This window comes from Anopheles aquasalis, chromosome 2 (genome assembly GCF_943734665.1).
Source record: "Anopheles aquasalis chromosome 2, idAnoAquaMG_Q_19, whole genome shotgun sequence".
Classification (NCBI taxonomy): domain Eukaryota; kingdom Metazoa; phylum Arthropoda; class Insecta; order Diptera; family Culicidae; genus Anopheles; species Anopheles aquasalis.
The window spans coordinates 42,578,727-42,583,924 of record NC_064877.1 but is presented as its reverse complement, the minus strand read 5'-3'; the positions used below and the strand labels follow the sequence as shown (position 1 = coordinate 42,583,924).

At 50.9% G+C, this 5,198-nt stretch overlaps 1 non-coding gene across 1 annotated transcript; it reads left to right on the top strand.

Annotated features, from left to right (window-relative positions):
* The first annotated feature begins 2,046 nt into the window (after positions 1-2,046).
* Trnai-aau (transfer RNA isoleucine (anticodon AAU)) lies at positions 2,047-2,120 on the top strand. The gene has a single exon. It is a non-coding gene; the product is annotated as a tRNA-Ile (tRNA).
* Positions 2,121-5,198: the final 3,078 nt, after the last annotated feature.

The window sequence follows — 5,198 nt, the reverse complement described above, 5'->3', positions numbered from 1 at the left end:
ATTCCCGTGGATTATGTTTGGATATATCGGAGCCATATTGATGAGCCTTCGATTGTCGTCCAATGATTAACAAGGGAATTTTCGATCTGAACCTGCCATAATGTTCCAGATCCCCAAATATGACACCTCAATGACCGCCCAGTGTCTTTATTGTTGGACCAGATGTGTCCCAAGCGTTACTGCCCGGTAGAAGGCTCCAAATTGGATCGCTTTCCGATCTGAATACGCATCCGATACGCACCCCGGAGCCAAGTCGTTAAATTGCAATCCGGTTGTATTTATGGCGATCGATGTGTTACCCCGATCGCACCCCATACATGCCCGACTCACGACTGCGACGGTTCAGGTGAGCATCGAATCAAATACGAGCCACGCGAGAGGTCAACCATATAACTTGATTCCTTCTTGATACTATGGCAGTGATCGTAGAGAAGGAGCGGGAGGAGGAGGAGGAAGTGGTCCCGGGGTGTTAGCCTCTTAGGTTCTTAGGTCCCGCGGTTTCGGGACCGGACGGATTTTTGTCATAAAAAAAGGCCCGCACCATGAATATTTATGCTTTCACTGCTCACCGGGATCGGTCCCAGCGTCCCAGCGAGGACCATTCGTAGGTGATGATTAACCAGATTAATTTTTCAAACTGACAGTCGTCCCGCCGGTTGTTGGTTGGTGCAGCTTGCTGTCCCAACGGTCCACAGGAATCGATCGGTTTGGGTAGAGAGAAGGGGAAAGAGACCGCCTCTAAGCTCGACACCTCGTCGCACCCAGAGCTTAGGCCAGCGTCATAACGAGCCAATTTAACATTTTTACTGTTGGGCGCTCCTTCGAATGACATCCCCAAGCCGGTCCCAAATTGGTTCGATCTTCGCTGCCTCTCTCCTCACCACCTTGGCACCCGTCGATCGATATCCGCTTGTTGGTTGGTTGGTTGGTTGGTTGGTTTGGAATTGAATCGCACCAATACCCGGGGCGGGAAACGAAACACCAGCGATCGTCATAGTCGCTGCCGATCGCACCGCACGCTTCTTCGGTTTATTGATCACTAATCAAAGCGAATAAATTTTAACGATCGCGGTCGGTGCCATTTCCAACCGCAAGATCGCAGAGATCCATGAGAGAGGAAACAGCAGATCGATATTCCTGCGGACTCCATACTCACTCATTCTGGAATAATGGGTTAAATTCAAACGTTCTAATGCACGAGCCAACACTGCCGTTGCGCTGCTTCTTATCAAACGCCGGGAGTGAACATTCGACCCAATGCCAAGGAGCCAATCGGATTATCAATTGCGCCACTGGTTGATGGCCACTTGCACAGCCCAGCACTAGCCAGAGAAGGGCTACCGACCACAATCAATCAATCAGGGTCGTGTCAGATTAGACATAAGACAAGGCACCGGGCGGGGGTCATGCGCGTGGATTGCATGCGCAACTGGTGGGAGGGATGGAAACCCTTCTCCATCATACGCTTGTCGGAGGCAGTTGTTTGTGAGTATGTCCGTGCCTGTATGACCTTTTTTTTAAACATTGACATCGTGCGTGCGGTGAACTACTTTCTCGAGTAGTTCCACTCTTCAATTGATCGGCGCTTCAAGTGGCATCCCTCACCCAACCCCGCGGGGGTTGGTTGTTCCCAAGGGGTTGGTGTGCTGTGTGCGAGCGTGTGCGACAAACAATCATGACAGCGACAACAGCCCATACGAATTCAATTGATCTTCGATCGCGGTGATAAATCAAAATGAAATCAAATTTGACGCATGCTTGCTTGCGGTGCACCCCATCCCCCTCTTGCTTGCTGGTTGGTGGTAGATGGTGATGAATAATCGTGGGCCACATGTTGCAGTAGGCGCCTGTGTTTCAGTATGTCACAAGCAGATCTGGGTACAGCAAAGTGTTTACTAGAAAAGCAATGTTTACATCATCCTGTGTAGGCAGTTCCGGTAATCACTAGACGCGGTAGTAGTTTACTAGATAAAATTAGTCCATTCATCGTTACGTAGTGTCATGTGCGTTGTTTGTGTTGGGTTTTATCTCTCGTTGCTTCAACATGGCCCCATAGCTCAGTTGGTTAGAGCGTCGTGCTAATAACGCGAAGGTCGTGAGTTCGATCCTCTCTGGAGCCATCTTCGAAAATCTTTTTTTCTATTAAAACAAGTTTTTTTTTGGCACTTTTACTAACACACTAGCCTAAAGAAAATGAATTTACCTTACTTTTGCAAAGTTTGCGCACCAGACGTATAGGTTGGGTGTTAGACAATACGCCATAAATTCGCGGCTCGCTGCAAATCTTGGTGGCCAATCTTGTCGCGGCCTTCCGAGAATCAACCGTAGATGCCGCGGGAGAGTTTCTAGATACACGACACGACGTTCTTTTCAAAATGCAAAGCGCTGGTTCAGGTTCCTTTGGTGAACCAATCGGGAGAACTCGGTGAGAACTACGCGAACTAGTGGCGCACCCGGGAGGGGCTGAACTTACCACCAGCACCACGTGTGATCGTATCAAATGTTCCCGTATTTTACGACCCACCAGACCATCCCGTGTTTTGTGGCATTTTATTGATGATTGACACATGATAAGCTGGGAGACTCTAAAACAAAAAACGTCTCACCAGCGAAAACCACCCACCAGCTAGTCGCCGACAGATCAATCGTCTTATGCTGCAGCAGCGGAGGAGTTGGCCGAGGGTGGTGAGGAATTGCGTAGCGAAAGTGTCCCAGCGGCCGTAGATGCGATGTGTGATCGAGTGATGATGATGACAGTTTTATCGCGAAACCCGTAATCGTGCCAACGCGTTGACCAAGTGTTTAGAATCGAGAAGCAATAACTCTCCTCCACCCACTCCGCCCGCACTGACCACTAGATGCGCCAAGACGACGACGACATAACGCGTGTCGAACGCGGCGTCGACCACGGATCGTCATCGTCGTCGTCGTCGTCGTCGCTCGTCACGGTCACAACCTGCCATCGTCAGTAGCTCGTGTGTATCTGTGTGTCCCTCAGGGGGTGGCAGGGGGTGTGGGGTGGTCTTCATCTTCAACGAGACGAACGAACGCCAACCTACACGTCCTGCTCGCGGCTTTTACGTGAGAATGCTGCCTTTTACTCTTCCTGCTCATTCTGCTGCTCTCCTTCTGCTCTCCCTCGATCTCTCCACGCATGCTGCCTGCGCCCACAGAATGTCGGAATCTTCAACCACCCCAGCCCCCCTTTGCTACCCCTTTTTCCCGCGACGAAGGAAGTGGGTTCTTTTGCTATTTCGCTAATTAAGACATTATATTCGAGCATATTATTTCTCAAAACAGCGACTCGATCGTCTCTCTCGCTCTTTCTCTCTCTTTGGAATATGATGCCCCTGCTCCACCATCCCATACCTCTTCCTCGTCCGTGGCCACCCTGGGGCGATGAACGACGACGACGACGACGACCAAAAACGTGTCCGGGGTCCGCGGGTTGTCCGGTTTTTCGATGGTCCCCCCGGTCCTCCGGGTCCATCGAGCGGTGGAAAGATAATCACTTTTCCCCCTCGTCTTCATTCGGGGAAGGCTCTTGTTTCAGAAAGATGGAATGAGAGACAGAGAGAGAGAGAGAGAGACAGAGAGAGACAGAGAGAGAGAATAGAGGTTCTGGGGCCGAGATAAACTAATAAAAATGAAGAAGAACTGAAGAGAGAACGCGAAATCAAACCAACAAACCACTCTGATGTATCGCCCCAAACCGAGCGCGACAACGTTTACCGTGGCCGTGGCGCGAGATGATCGGACAACAGACGAGAGGAGAAGGAGAAGGAGGAGGTGGTGGGACAGCAACACAGGCGGGCGTTGGCAGTGCAGATCGCGATCGCAATCGCTTCTTCTTGTAGCCACGGCAGAACCACTGTTAATGTCGGTTCCTCTTCATCCTGATTCGTTCTTGCGTTCGTTCGCTGGCTGGCTGACTGGCCACGAGATGTATCCAATCATCTGTGTAGCTTCGCGTGGCCAGACAGGGTGTACAGGTTTGTAAGGACCGGTGCCCTTTTGCATGCTTTCCACTCTGTGGCAAAGGACATCATTTGCCTGCAGCTGCACCACCCTGTAATGTGTGTTCTGTGCTCATCAGACTGCACGAAATGAAAATGTTTCACAACTTGATCCGACGGTTCCGGAGGTACTTGGGTGGACAGACAAGGTAGAGAAGAGACAGAGGGAGGTCTGGGGTGGAGTTTAGAAAAACAGGAATTTTGACGAAACCGCCCATACTGCTGGCCACATAAGATGATAACAATTCAAAGCAGAAAGAAAAGAAGAGCAATAGGGAAAGAAAGAGATAGAGAGAGAGAGAGAGAGAGAGAGAGAGAGAGAGAGAGAGAGAGAGAGAGAGAGAGAGAGAGAGAACCTTTGGCAGAAACGTGACCGTGAAATGTTGCAAATTGTGTTGCATGCCTGCTGGTGGCTGAATGCAGCACAGATCGACGGGATCGCGAGCAGTTCCATTGCGTTTAGCGCCACACAACAGACAGAAAATAAGAGGAGAACGAAGCAGCGGGATTGCGTGTTGCGAATGATAAAGTGTGACACCGAACGTGGGCACAGGGGGACCGCGTTTTTAAACAACCGACGATATGAAAACGAGTAAAATGTTAAATGCTTCGTGGTTAAAAGTGTTGCGCAGATGATACCTCCTCGCGATGATGGCGATCGATGGGACGAGTTCACGTGCCCTTAACGCGGTTCAAGAGCGGGGTATCAGATTGCGCATCGTGCGCCTTGTTGGGGGTCAACGGGTAATGACTTTATTTCGGCGGCTGTGGCGGCCAACACCAGGTCGCGGTCGGCCACAACGGCCACATATGTCAACGATATATGCGACAGAACAGGCAAGGAAGCGTCCGGAAGCGCTGTATGGTTTCTGTGAGCGAAACAGTTGGGGCGATCCGTGACGATCAGGCCAGACAACATCGTCGTCGTCGTCGTCGTCGTCGTCGTCGTCGTCGTCGTCGTCGTCGTCGTCGTCGTCGTCGTCGTCGTCGTTGTCGTCATCACACGTTTAGTCATAAATTGTGGTGCATCGTGCCCCATGGTGTGGTTGCTGCCTGCCTCCGGAACGAAACCGCAAAATCACTCCGGGGTTCTGTCGCCGATTCGCCGTGAATTGAGATGCCGTGCTATTTTGATGCTTTTTTGTGTGTGTTCAGAATCAACCATTAAATGAAGGATTACAA